This window comes from Motacilla alba, chromosome 5, assembly GCF_015832195.1.
Source record: "Motacilla alba alba isolate MOTALB_02 chromosome 5, Motacilla_alba_V1.0_pri, whole genome shotgun sequence".
Taxonomy (NCBI): domain Eukaryota; kingdom Metazoa; phylum Chordata; class Aves; order Passeriformes; family Motacillidae; genus Motacilla; species Motacilla alba.
The window spans coordinates 22,760,580-22,775,150 of record NC_052020.1 but is presented as its reverse complement, the minus strand read 5'-3'; the positions used below and the strand labels follow the sequence as shown (position 1 = coordinate 22,775,150).

Sequence of the window (14,571 nt, the reverse complement as noted above, 5' to 3'; positions counted from 1 at the left end):
CATGGGGAGTATTGAAGCTGTGTAGGAGGTTGCCCTGAGAAGCTGTGTAGCTTCTGTCTTAGAGGTTTTCAGGACCCAAGTAGGAAAGCTGAGCAACCCAGTCTTATATCTGACTTTGAGCAGGAGATTGGAGTGAGGGACATGTGAAAGTCCCTTCCAAGCTGTGTTATCCTGTGAGTCTACAGTTGTGGATCTTTAGTTCCCAGAAGCCTTACAGGAATGGAATAAGTACAGACAGAATATGTAGGTGGCTCAGCTGCAACATATCAAAACAAAATCAGTAACAGTAACATTACAGTGAGCTTGACAAAAGCATCACTTATATGTCAGGGTAAGCATTTTGCTGTCTCTTAGAAAAGATGCATGTAGAGCTTAAAGCATATGAGTGATTAAACTTTTTGAAGAAAACCTTTTGTAATGAGGCAAAAGTGTATTTTGATGTAGCTTTCCTTGGAAGGAGGAAAAATGTTTTGCATACCATGTAAACTTCAAAGCGGCTTTGACATGGACACCTGGCACAGAATGGGTCATCTTGAAAAGCCTTTGGCAACTTAAACTAAAAAATTATTCTTCTACAAGGGAGTATCTGTCAGCCTTAAAAATTGGTGATCTCTCTTGGTCGTTTGTCATGATATGTATGTATATTCATATTATGTAGCTCATAATGCATCATTTCAAGGTGATGATTTTCTGACAACCTGTTAAATCAGTTGCAATCAATTATGATTTCCACCTCCCCCCCCCTCCCCCCCAAATATTATATACTAGATCCCTCAGATGATTATTTTTTCTTCCTGCTCTTTTCTCCCTCCCCTGCCACATTTTCAGGGTGGGGAATAAATAAAGGAAGAGATGTAGTCCTAAGATGCAAGGAGCCCAGTAACTGTTTTGGAAGACTTTTGGCCAAAAGTCTTCAAATCAGAAGACTTGCCTGTTGCAGAGGACTACTGTGAAATAACAGGCTGGGTGTATATGTATAGTTAAAATTTAATTTTGTTTTTTGTTATTTAAGTATGAGACGTTATGTGAGGAATGATCTTTTTCTGAGGATTTTGCCTCTTCATTTGTATTTGCTAACCTGTCCTCTTTAGATATCCTCCCTAAAACAAATGGTGATCTCTGTAGCAAAGCATAGTTTCCGTGAATCAATAATAGTATTTAGTTCCTTCAAATATTAGGTATTTATAAGCATAATATGCATAATTTATTTTCAGAATATATAACATGGTAAAAATAAATACTTCATCTGTTGGTCATTCTAGAGCTTGATGAAGTTTGTGCTGCTACAGTTGCTTTATGGTAGCAATACTCTGACTGTAAATGCTTTTTTAGGAGTGTGCTTTCATTATATGTTTGCTTCATAATCTTATAGTATGATGGATAATTTTCTGTAATGTGAGAGAATTTCTTTTGTGAGGCGGTTAATAGCAATAAATATCACCAAGACATTATTAATTCTGCATGCTACAGACTCTTTAGAAGCTTGTGGAACATTGCTGTGAATATCTTATGGACATCAATTTTGACTTTCTGTGAATTAAACTCTTTCTTCAAAGCATTGCTCTTACAAAAGGTTTTATAAAAGAGCAGTAGGAATTCTCTTCCAATAACCTCCCAATGTTCATCTTTAGTTTGTTATATTACTTTTGTTGTACTTCACCAGAGTTTGTTTGCACAGTGACACAGTAACTTTTCAAAGTAAATCTGATTTGTATGGGTACTGATATATTTGTTAAGGTTTTTTAAATTTATTTTTGAAGGTTTTTTTTTGAATGGATGTAAAAAATATTAAAGTAAGTATTTATCCAATATGCTGTTTATTGAAGAGTTCCTAAAACATATAGTAAAAATATTTGTTTAAATTATTAATGTATTCAATTACGAAAATTTATTCTTAAAACCCTTTGCCTCTAAGGAAAAGTCCTGTTGACCAAGTTCAGAATGTGAGCTTTCAGATTGCCTGGAACCTTTGCCTTTAGCTCTGTGCCTCTCTTTATGATGATAAAATGTGTAGTATACATGATATGCTATACTTAGCTGATATTTTTTTCACCTTTTGGGTGCTTGCTAAATAACTTCCTTTGTTTGACAATCAGTGCTCACACAGCAACAGCAAAAACTGTTCCCTCTCAAGGATACAGTCATGCAATGTGACCGTAATGTGTTGATGGATACTCTCTCCCCCCACCCCCTTTTTGATTTTCTCCCACCCCTAGTTGTATAAAACCATTCATGGCAGGGCACTTATATCTTTGGTTTCTCTCAGCTGCCTAGACAAGCATTTGTTTCTTATTTAGGGCAAGATTTGAATATGCAGGAGAAAAACTTAAACCAAACATAAATGTTTTCCTTACTTTTGAGGGTTTCACTGAGATACCTCTGTGGTATTGTACCATGTCTCAGTATGCTTAGATAGTCTCTGCCCTTCCCTTTTCTGTAGTCTGGGGTTTAGGATGACTCGTTCACAGTTTACAGTCTTCTCGATGCATGTCTTCACATTTCTGTTCAATAACTAAATCTGTTTCACAGTTATCTTGGGATTTGTTTTTTAACAGTACAGCATCTGACTTTTTGATCTGTCTATTGCTTGGGGTGTTTTTAAGTTATAGCAGCTAGGACAGCATGAATTACACCTTTTTCCTCACGTGGCCCACTGGAGGCATTCAGTGGCATTGAAAGATGTTCTCCTTGAGTTATTCTTCATTGCAGATGCCTACTCAGCAGTCTGGATTTTGGATTGAGCTACTAGATGTTCTCTTTGCAATGGTTTTTGCCTTTTAATGTCAATGAGGTGGTGCTGGACTAGGTATCAATACTCTGAAGTTTGCTCTGTCAGGCTGTAAAGATGGATGGCAATTTTGGTAATATGTCAGCTTACATTACACCCTATGACAATATTTTCAAATTCTGCAGATATATGCTTTGTGTACTTCCTAGGGAGTGGGGGATGTCCCCTAGCAGGTTGTTGATGTTTTTTTCTGATGTAACTTTTTTTTCAGTGGCAGCAGGATCCTTGTAATGCATGTGAGAAAATCCTTTTATCCTTCTTCACTTAATTACAACAGATAGTGCTCTTACAGATGAGGAATTCAGTATAAGTAGAGCACAGAACTGTTTGTCTCTCAAGGAGCCAGGCATACATATGAGATACAGAGAGACCAGCATAATTTAAAGTGCTTGTTTGATTTTCCCGTACAACATACTGCAGCATCATGCATAGGTAATGTTAATAATTCTGCAGATTCTGTGTCTACAGAAGAGCTGAGAGAACATGGTCTGTACTCAGTTGCTTGCTCTTGCCCTTCTGTATGTGTGCACAAAGTCACTCACAGTTTATCCTTAGGCACACTGAACACGTCTAGATGCTGGCTTCAAGCTGTTGGAACAAGAATAGGAAATATCCCAAGGACTGAAATCTGACATAGGGTCATAAAACCATGTGTTGAGATGTAGCAGGGTATGCTGGCATCTCTTCACCAGAGATGCTTTGATGCTGGACTTTCTGAAGAATGAGTTTGAAATACTGTTTTTCAGAGCATTGATTTTTGCTTGCTTCCAAATCCACTGTGTGCTGAAGTCCTGCAGCAGATAAGATCCTGCTGTCCTGGTTTTGAAGAGACAGTCGCAGTTTTGTGACCAACTGTATTTTCAGTTAAGGCTTCCAAGATTGTGCCTTTTGTGGCACATGTTCTTATGTAGACTGGGAGTACATTTACTAGTCCAATTATATTGGTCTCAGGTTTGCTGTTTGAGTGCTGTGGCTATTTGAGGTGGGCTTGCTCATTGTTCACAAGAATGGAAGGGGAACTGACACAACTGTATGCCTGCGGAGTGGATTGGTTAACTGCATGCATGTCTCCAGTGTTGGTTTGTTCAGTTACAGGTTTCACCTGTGGTTAAAATACGCTTTTATCCAAGTTTTTATGTCAAGTGGACATCCGTTGTCATTAGAAAAAGACGAAATCTAAATCCTTTTTAGCTGCAGTTTTTGTTGATGTGACATGTATTTCCCCTCCACTCCATCTGATCTTTGATTGGTCCTTTCATATTTGTTAACTTCGGGGATGCCTTTTGTAGTACTTTGGCCTGTCTAAATCCAGGTTTTCTCCTGCTTACCTAACATCCTGCTTTCTCCGGTGGAGAGCCCTTTTCTTAGAGGAAAGATCTGGAAGATGAGCATAAAACTGACTGTGGTACAATATAGTACAGATTTTCAGGTGTTTTGTAGTCATACCATGCTGATTAAGGCATTGGTATGATATCCTGAATGTCATGGAGTCGTAGAATGGTTTGTGTGGGAACACACCTTAAAGATCATTCAGTTCCAACCCCCCTGCCATGGGCAGGGATACCTTTCACTAGACTCCCTTCAGGTATTGGAAGGCAGCAATTAGGTTACCCTGAAGCCTTCTCTTTTTCAGGCTGAACAAACCCAATTCTGTCAGTGTTTCCTCATAGGAGAGGTGTTTTGCTATAGATTGTTTAGAAAATGAAGTGATTAATCTTGGCCTTTTGATTTTATAGATTTATATGACTAATTTTTATGCTTTCAAAAATCTGAGCTAGTAAATGGAGGTCACAGTTTAGTGTTCCATCAGAAATGTTAACCAGGGTATCAGTTACATGGTTATATTTGGAAATAAGTGGGAAAAATAATAAGCAGAATTGTATCTTATTTATTTCACAGTGCTATTTTGAAGGTGCATGCAGATTCTGAACAGCTTTCATGCTGAGTCAGGCCTTTTGACTTTCTTCATGTTCATATAGCTAGTATAAATACAGAAGCACTTTTTCACAGTTCTTAAATTTTCATTTAAATATATTTCCTTGTGACGCTGATGTGAAATGCTGCAATATGGTCATACTGTGTTAGACAGCAAAGGTGCAACCTGGGTGTTCCTGAAAATTGTTTCTTGCTGAGAAGTTTGTAAATAGTGGGTAAAATTCACTGGCAACTGTAGGTCAAATATATTTAGCCATTTTTTTGTTTCTTAAAGGGGTTTACTGTGATCTGACTTCTAGGACAGTAAAAACCTGCTTCTGTACCTAATGTTCTCTGTGCCATTCTGTTATGCAAGACCTCCTTGAAGTCATAAGCAAATAGGAAATCTTTAGATTGCTAACCTTTTGTTAGTGGCGTTTCTCTTGAAGTCTTCTACAGTTGTGTAGAATTTAACTTTTTACTGTCCCTGACAGAAGCAACCACAATGAAATTGATTATTTATCTGGTTTAAGTATACCTTATCAAAAAAGGTTGTAGTTTTAACTGATCTTTTTGAAATCATTAGTACTGTGAAATGGAAGCATTTGGAATGCTCCTTTGGACAATTATTTTCTTGGTTTTTGCTTTAAAATATTTTATTAATATGGTGTTTATTAACTGCCATCACCCGGTGTTGAATTGTATCTAGAGCTCAGGGATCTATTATGGCTTTTTTTTCTTTTATTCTTATGTTAGGTCAAATGTGATTGTAGGAAAAAAAATGCTGTGAACTGTGGATTCCCATCTGAGAATTCTTCAGCTGTGTTTGGGTATGCTGTGTGAAGACTTACTGTTATTTTGAAGGTAGATAGTCCCAGATGTGCAGTTAGTATGTGCTAACATAAAAAAATACAGTGTGACAGTATATATAATAAACAATGGCAAACCAAAATGGAATATTGTCATTTGAACTGATTTCTAATGACACTTGTACTATTACAGGTGTCTGTCTCCTCTTAATTGCACTAATTACGTATGAGTTATTGGCGACAGCACATATAGTGTGTAGAGAGAAGATATTTAGAAGGCAGACTCAGTACTTGAGGGTGCATTTTGAGCTTCAACAATTTTGTCTCTCGTCTGTCTTTTATCTTGTACTTTCTCAGCTTTAGACTATTTCCTGATGGAAATGTATGAAGTATAGTGACAAGTTTGGCCTTCTTTATCCAGTAGGCTCTCTAATGAGTTCACTGATGGACAGCACTGATGCCAAACTGTATCTCTGTAAAACTAAATGTACAGTGAAAGCTGCTACAAATTTTGCTTGTATATCAGGCTTAAGATTACATTTTTTTTTAATGTTGTCTCAGTATCTTTTCTTTCATGTTTCCCAGAGTTCATCCATATACTACCATTTCTTTTCCTACTGTCCTGTTACTGGGATCAGGATTTAGCAGAAACCCCATTTTCATAATTCTGTGTCTCTTGGTGTTTGAGCACTGCCTTGTTTACTTGGCTTGGTGTCTGCCAGCATCTGTTGACTGATGGGGAAGGGTGATCTATGGTTAAATGAAGCACTGTTACAAAGGAAAACAGAAGTGATGCTCGGTACAATTTATGAAGTTCTTTGCTGTTTGAAAACTGGGTTATATGTATAGTGTAGATTAAACTTATCCATATTATATGCGTATAGACAGATGTATGTACAAAACTATATCATTATACCAGATTATACTGGTTGCAGAGGCTGGCTTGTACCACAGTCTTGGTAGTGTAGGGAAACCTGACTTGCTACCAATGTATACTTGCTTTGGGTATGAATGAAGCACTTTTTTGTGGAGCCTTTACCCATAGTAAATTCATTGCAGTGTCTGTCTGCTCTCCTTCATACGTTATAAACTGAAAAAGAAAAAAAAGATGAAATTCAGCTGGATTAAAAATCCACATGTAACTTTTTTCTTCATAAATTAAGCATGAGAAGAGTAAGAAAGTTATACAAGATTGGCTAATGGATAGTAAAAGTGGGAGATAGGAAAATAATAACCACTTCAGGAGGAACATTGAAGTGTACATTTGAAGGAATAGTCTCTTAATATCACGCTGCTTTAGTCTGTTTGTGGTGAAGCCTGCTCAAGGAAAAGATGTCAAAAATTTTTCAAATACCAGCAACTTAAAAGACCTGAAATCTCTCTGAAATGAAATGTACTCTAGTATTAGTACATGTTTTTTTCCCTAAAATTTAGGTTCTGTAAAACTGGGTGTGTAGTATCAAGGAATGTATTCAAAGGCATTTTCTGCTGCACTGAATTATATATATTACATGGGCTTTCTGTATAATATTAATACTGATGGAATTATGTTTAATACAGATTTTCAGCTTCCTTCATTATCAGGCACCTAACAGACATTGCAGAAAGTTCTTTCAGATTTTGTTATTGAAAATCCCTGACCACTTCTTTGATCTTAATTCCAAGGATCTTAAATTTGATAGCATTCTTGACTTTGTTTGAAGATTTGTTTGAAGATCTACCTTTGATTAACCTGTCTGATAAACATGAACATTTACCATGTCTGATAAATATGGAGCTGCACTGCTCTCAAGGGAAGCAGTGTTGTGTGTTCCTTTTTTTCCTCAGCTTCCTGGTTGCTGAATGCTGCTTGCATCTGTTCTTAGCTTTCCTAGGGAGGAGCAGTGGCAGCAGTACAGAATTGATACTATCTTTGAAATCTGCACAGCTGCTGGTATGGGTCTGAGTCACAGCAGTGAGGTTGACCACAATCTTGTTAATGCACTGCTACTTGACCAGTCAGTTAATAAAAGCAGAATCACTCAAGCTGATCGATGATAGACTTTGAAATAAAGTGCTATGATTTTTATTTGGTTCTTGTTTGAAAAGCTTTAAGGGAAAGATGAAATTATGTACAAATTCCTACTATAATTTCCATAGCAAAATCAAACCATGTGCTCACTGTGGGTAGGTTTGAAGAACTTACGTTTTTCAGAAGGTAGAAAAAAAAATGAAGAAGGAAAAGGGTGAGGCATCCAAGGCACAATAGAAAATGTGGTTTCTTTTAATGTACTAAATGAATTGTTTCAATTCATACGTAGAGGATTTTTAATGAATCTGTTGGTATTTCTCTTGTGTGTTCACATCTCTTTCTATATAAATTTTCTCTGACTGTAGAAGACTTGAGTAATGGTATTTGTAGGGGTAGCTGGTATTTGCAGTGTAAAATGTATATTTTTTAAGTTTTAAAAAACTTCACCTGCTTTATGTCAGAACTTTGATAGTGTGAATTATATTCCACAGTTTAAAATGATTCTGCAAAATTATTAGCAAGATTTTCTAGCTTTTTTTTATAGAAATATGAACTAGAAACAGATAATACTTTTTTTTATTGGCTTACAGCCATGTTCCTTTGTGTTGTGTTTTCAATATCACAGTTGTTTTTCAGTGAAATGTATGGTACTGTCTTTCTTCTGTGAAGCTTGCTGATTTTTTTTTCCTGTGACTGTCAAACTGTTATTGTCTTTTAGTAGGATGGACTTTCTCTTTTGAACTAATTACTGCAACTAGTAACAAATAAACATGAGGCTGTACTGAATGAACAATTTCCTCTCTCAAATTCAAAGCCTTTTTAAAAAAAATTGTTTCTTGACCTGATTTTAAATGAATGGGTTTTGCCAGCATTTCAGCTTGTAGATTGTTATTTCTTCTATATGTTGACTGTATTCTCATTTAACAACATTCTTAATTGGGTTTTCCTGACAGCTTTTTTTCCAGTCTTTTCATTCATTAGCCAGTGTCTACAGATTGTTCTTTCTGTGTGATTTTCTTTCCTTTAAATTTTCTCATTCTTTTGGTTGAATTTCTAAAGATAGTTACTACTTTCTCCTCTTTTTTTTTAAATGTACTTTTCCAGACTTTATCTGCACTTAATTTTAGTTTCCTTAAGCTGGTTTGATTTCAAATCCCTTTTGACTGCATCATCACTAATAAAGTGGACCATTGTCTGTTACTGAGGACAGCTGGCACAGATTGAGATTTGTCCTTTCTGTTAATCTTTCAGCCTTAAAACAGGTAGCTGTGTCACAGTGCTGTTGGAAGTTTTCCCAGCCATGTGATAACCCTCAGCTTGTTCCCAGAGGTTAGGAGAGTGCAGTTGGCCTTTTGATAAAGTATTTCAGGACTTGTTCTGACATGATGATTTGTATTTCAGTGTCTGGGAAAGTTTTAGTCATTAATATATTGATGTAAACTTTCAGGTTAACTTTTGTAAATGCAATAGTTAAGCCAGTTACTAACTAGAGGTTAACTCAGTTTTATCTGTGATCTGCTTCCTAAAAGGCCTACTCTGTGAATCATTAATATTAAATCTGATGCTTTGAATGATTCTGCTAGCTGTCTAGAAAAAAAAAAAGAAAACAAACTACACCCAACAACCAAAAAAACCCGAAATAAACAATCTCAACAGTCCATCCAACTCCCTCATTCACTCAAATTTTCTGGTTTGCTAATTTACAGGAGGTGTACATTTTTCTGCTCATTGTAACTTCCCCATTCTAATGATATGTGCAGTGTTTGGCTTCTTTTGCATTCTGTATTTCAGAACAGACATACTAATCTGAAGATATTCAAGAGAAGACTTCCTGCTCCACCCTATATATCTGTTCTCCCTGAGCCACATATGCCTTCTAACAGGGTGGAGTATCTCATGAGATGTGTTGTGTCAGTTGAGTTATATTTTTGTTTACTTTCTGGGATTTCCAGCTACCCTTTCTTTTTATTCCCATAGTTCTTGTGTTAGCTTGCTGAGAAGCAGAAGTTTACAAAACAGCTCTGGAGATATTCTGCTGTTTGCCACCTTCTCCTTGCTGTGATCCTTTAGCTACCCACGCTTGCCACTCATTCCTTTGGAACTGTGATCTAGGTTGCCATTTACAAGTCTTGTTATTATATTAAAGAGGACAGTCTTTGCCTTTAATTTGCTCACTGGTGATTTGAATGACAGCAGAGTTTTAGCCTGCCAGGCTGGGAAGCACAGATGGCACTTCACATGGCTGAGAAAAAGTGGAACTCTGGGGAAAAGAAGCATATGTTTTCCTGGATTTTAGAGAACTAAAAGGGGTCCAGTGCTTGAAGTGTTCTTCCAAATTTTCCTCAAATTTGCACCACATGTGCAGTAGTGTAATGCATTAACAATGTTACTCTAGCATACAGGAAACTCTGTAAAGTGAAAAATGTGGGCCTGCAGACTCTGAAAAACAGTGATGTGTCTTCCAGGAATAATGGGATGTGTCATCTAGGGCCATATAAATAAAAGGAAGAAATGAGTCAAGTGGTTGGGCCATTGTGCCTTGAAGGAGAGGAGCAAGAAAGAACTCGAGAACTGTGTAATAATAGGTTTATTACCTTTTGAGTTACCTGCTTCCTGGCAAGTGGATAGGTTAAAATGTGTTTATATTTGAGATATTATTTTGTAACTTAGTTCTTCATTTGGTCCTTTAATATGTCCATGATAGAAGTCAGCAGATTGTGTACTGTTCTGTGTACTGCATCAGTTTTGTAGAGTGTTCTGAGTTTGTGCCCTGAGAAACCATTATGTGTCAAAATTGCAATATCACAAAGAAGCTTTGTACCTTAAAGCAACTATTTTATATTTTCTTCTCTAAAGGATAAGCACTTAATGATACTAAATTTTGTTCCTAATTGTTATTTGTGCTTTTAAAAATGGTGTACTCTTAAAACAAGGTCAAGGCGGCAAAGTTCTGTGTTACAAAGAAAATTAAGTGTGGGGAGATCTTTGTCTTTTATACTTTTTTTGATGAATATTGAGAAATAATATTCCCGGATCTGGTTTGATTGAAAGTGGAATTTCATTGACCAACTATTATGTCCTTCTCAAACCAGTGGTAATCAAAGCTTTTTTGAAGGGGAACCTTCTATACCAAACTGAACTGCAGAAAGAATCCTGTGCACTTCTCTGCAAAGCAGATGATTCCTGAGAGCTGCTTCTCTGTGCAGTAGAAGATTGATGATTTGACTTTGTACCTTGCATATGCCAGCTTTTTTAGCTCTTAGCAGTAAGGAATCTGAAGAAAAAAACTGCAACAAAACCAAACCCCAAAGCATTATATAATGTATATAGAAAACCCTATATGATTTTTAAATATATACATTAAAAAGAATAGCTCTCCTTCTGTCTCCATTGGATGTTTTTCTTTCCATATTTGTTTAAGGAAATTTGCTTAGTACCAGCAATTAGCAGTGCTACCAGGCAGATGGATTGATAGGTATAGGAGAAATGAAATTCAGTTTTTCAGTTCTATATCTACTTCTCCATTAGAAACATACATTATCTCTTAAAACTGGAAAAATCATGTTCTGAGCCTCACTTGGGCTCACAGAAGGAATAATTTTCCATTTCTTTTTCTTTACCAATTTACTGATTTTGTTTGTTGGAAGTGGTTTTGTTGTGTTTAAATGTTTTAAGTTGTTTGAAATAGATTCTTTTCAGGCAATGTTCTCCCTACTATAGGTTCTGTCACTTCTCTTGAAACTTGAAACTGCAGAGCTGGCAGTGGGAAATGTGGGTGACTTTACTAAAAAGCTGGTCTGTATGCTTCAGGAATTGCTTGTACTAGAGAAGGTAGCATTATCATGCTTGGGAGTAGATTTATGTGTTTGGAGTAATAGAGAATGTTTAATAAATAAAAAATAGGTTGGAAATTCATGTACTTGAACACTGGTGAGAACTTTGGATAGACCCGGACTGGTCACCAGGGGCAGACTGCTGTTTTATGACCCAGCTCCTGATCTGCTTCCTTCTCAGATGATGTGGCTTGGTGAGAGTAACATGGTTCTAAACCACACCAGCTGCTTTCTAACTTTGAAAAACAGATTGTTAGGACCAGCCAATAAAGTATTCATTGATTTACATTTAGATTGACATTATCTCTGATTACAGTCACACTCAGAAAAGAGCAAGTCATTTGGATTAGAAAGAGCTGGTAGTGTGATTAAGCTGAACTTGCCTTCTTAAAGGAGAAAGAAAGCATTTGGCAAGTAGGACCTGGGAAGAAACAACAATAGTCTTTATTGGGTGTGAGGGCATGTCTGGAAATAAATCTATCTGAGGCATAAATTTATGAGCAAATCTTGTTTGAAAATCAGAGGATGAGGTCTACTCCCAGAAATGGGGAGAAAGAATCTCATTGGCTCAAGATGATCTTTTATATATTTATCTAAGAATACTGTGTAAGATGATGAGGTTGATCCTGGACTCAGAGGATAGAGCAGATAAGGAAATATATTATTGTTATTTGTCATAAAGTTTTCAGTTTTCTGTTCAAATTCTGTTCCTCAGATCTACCACTGGTATCCTGTCCATATCTGAAGGGAATGTTTATTGTTTTTATTTTTTCTCTTTTTAGTGCATAGTTTATCTTCTTCTGAAGCAGAGACAATTTGCATTCTCTAAAGGAGGGATTTTGAGTGATGTGTCTGATTCGTCCTGTGGTATTGGGAAAGTAGTCCTGGCCTGGCATATGGGTCTAGTGTCTGTGTTCAGAATTAAATCAGTTTGCCCCAGTAAAATGGAGAAAGGATGGAAGAAGTGTTTCCTTTTTTCTTCCTCCTTGCTGCAACCCTCTGTATTCCTAAGGTGATACAGATATTTTCATCTAACACTTCTGTGGTTACAGTCACTAAAGCGTGGCATCCTTGAACTCTATTACCTTGCTCTTGTGCTTTCAAATTTTATGTCTTTTTGAAATGCAACTTAAATTACATGAAATGTGTTAATGAAATGTTTTGGACTTGGTTTTGGTTGTAATGCAGAACACTGCAGATGTTATTGAATCCTTTATAATGATATATATATATATATATATATATTTAAAAATAGATGAATTAAAAAAAAGAGAAAAAAGATCATGACTAGTCTTCGTACACTCAGCAATTCAAAGTCAGAACTGGGCATATAACTAAAATTTTCTATCCATAAGTTTGCTTCATGACCTTTATCACTAAAAAAATCTGTGTAAGAGAGCAAATTTATCTGGAAGAAACTACTGTCTAATTAGTGATATTTGTAAATACGCTTGAGGTGGTTGAAACAGAAATGCAGAAACAGAAAAGATTTTTTAAAATACTTTCAGTTTTTACATTATGAATAGAATTCAAATCTCAGGGATTTATCAGCATTACTGGGCTGTAAAATTGTAAACTTTTTGATAGTTTCGAATGTTTCAGAGTAGACTGGCTGTTTTAAGATAATCACAATTTATGTAAAATGACTATATTCTTTTTATGGAACTGTGGGAAAAAGCCCAAAGAGCTTTATTTCCATCTTACTGGTAATGTAGAGCATGGTGATTTGCCCAGCCTGGTAGGACTGGAAGGCCTTTTGGTACTGCTTGCAATTCTGTTGCTTACAAATAAATCAACTTGTAAATTTAGTAATATTTCTTTTCATTATATGAAACGTAAATGTTTCCACTTCATGTTTGCCATGAGCCAATCTGTCTAAATCTATTTTTCCATATGTATGTCTCACATAATGTGCTACCTTCTACTTGTTAATGAGGTTGGAAATATGAACTTGTAAGAAAATACATCATAATGCTTCATACAAAAGTAAGAGTAAGCATCATTTTAGACCATGCTCCAATGTGTTCCCTGTAGGGCTACCTCTTGCAGCATGTGGATGCTGAATTTTGTTCTACTTAGCTTCTCGAGTCACCTTCAGCTGAAAGTTTCACTTCTCAAGTTTTGTGAAGCAGACAGTGTAGCTGATTTGATGAGAGCTACAATAAAAGAATGAGTTTATTTTTTCTGATTTTGCTTTTTATACATAGAGCAAGTGGGTTGTATTTTTTGGTTTGAGTTTCTGAGGTACTTTATCACAGCGAAAGCTATAACCTTTTCATTGAGTGCCTTAGCCAAAGTATACCTGGACTATCAATCTCAAATAGAAGTGAAAATAGGCTATCTCACTGTTTCCCTCAGGCTTTCCATTTTTGGAAGTTCATGGGCTCTGACTTTGTAGGTGCTGATTACTTTAAATAATTTATTACATTAATAGGAAAACACAGAATTCAGTTTTTTTTATCACTGTTGCTGCTTTTGAGAGCTGTAGAGTTGCTAACTCACCTTTAACAGTACAGCTGCTGAAGCTTCTCTTTGAAACAGAAAATCACTTAGTTTTCATTCAAAAATAAGACTAATTTGGTAGAATTCTTATTGCAGTAAAAGTCAGTTATCTGAAGCATTTATAATTTTTTTTCCTTTTTTCCTGTTCCTAGTACTGTTGTTGCTTTAATTGGTTTCCTGTTTTTATTTTTTTCTTTCTTTCATTCCTTTCCTTGAAGTCAGGTTTACAAATAAGCTTTTTCAACAAAGAGTTCCTTGCTATTTCAGAGTCTGATAGTGCAGCTTTTGATTGCTTTTCTGTTAAATGGCCAGGAATCAACGTTTAGTTCAGTAGTGTGCTGCCATTCTGAATTAGTGAGACAACTGTGAGGAAGTTATGTACTAACTCCATGCCTTGATAATCCCAAAGTAAGATTTTGTTTAAAATAGTTTTTTCTTCACTGAAAGAGTAGTCAAGCACTGTAACAGGCTGCCCAGGGAAGTTGCTGAGCCTTCATTCCTGGGTGAGTTTAAAAGATATGTAGGTGTGGCTCTTACGGATGTGGTTTAGTGGTAGATTTGGCAGTGGTAGGTTTATGCTTCTGTGATAAAAACTAATGAGCTTTTCCTCTTCTACTTTCACAGACTTGCCTATGCCTCAAAATGAAAGTGAGGAAGAAGAATCCCTGAAAATATTAATTTGAACAATAATTATTGCTTGTGAGTAAGTACTTC

General features: G+C 36.1%; 1 protein-coding gene across 6 annotated transcripts in view; it reads left to right on the top strand.

The window, feature by feature from the left end:
• The window catches only part of FUT8 (fucosyltransferase 8), a 96,553-nt gene that overhangs the window by 7,078 nt on the left and 74,904 nt on the right, over positions 1-14,571 (top strand). For 4 of the 6 annotated variants that reach the window (XM_038137220.1, XM_038137223.1, XM_038137215.1 and 1 more), the window contains exon 2: positions 14,482-14,560. The gene's annotated coding sequence lies outside the window, so the exon portion shown is untranslated. The remainder of the gene's footprint in view (positions 1-14,481; positions 14,561-14,571) is intronic. The other 2 variants (XM_038137222.1, XM_038137217.1) reach the window with 1 other exon arrangement.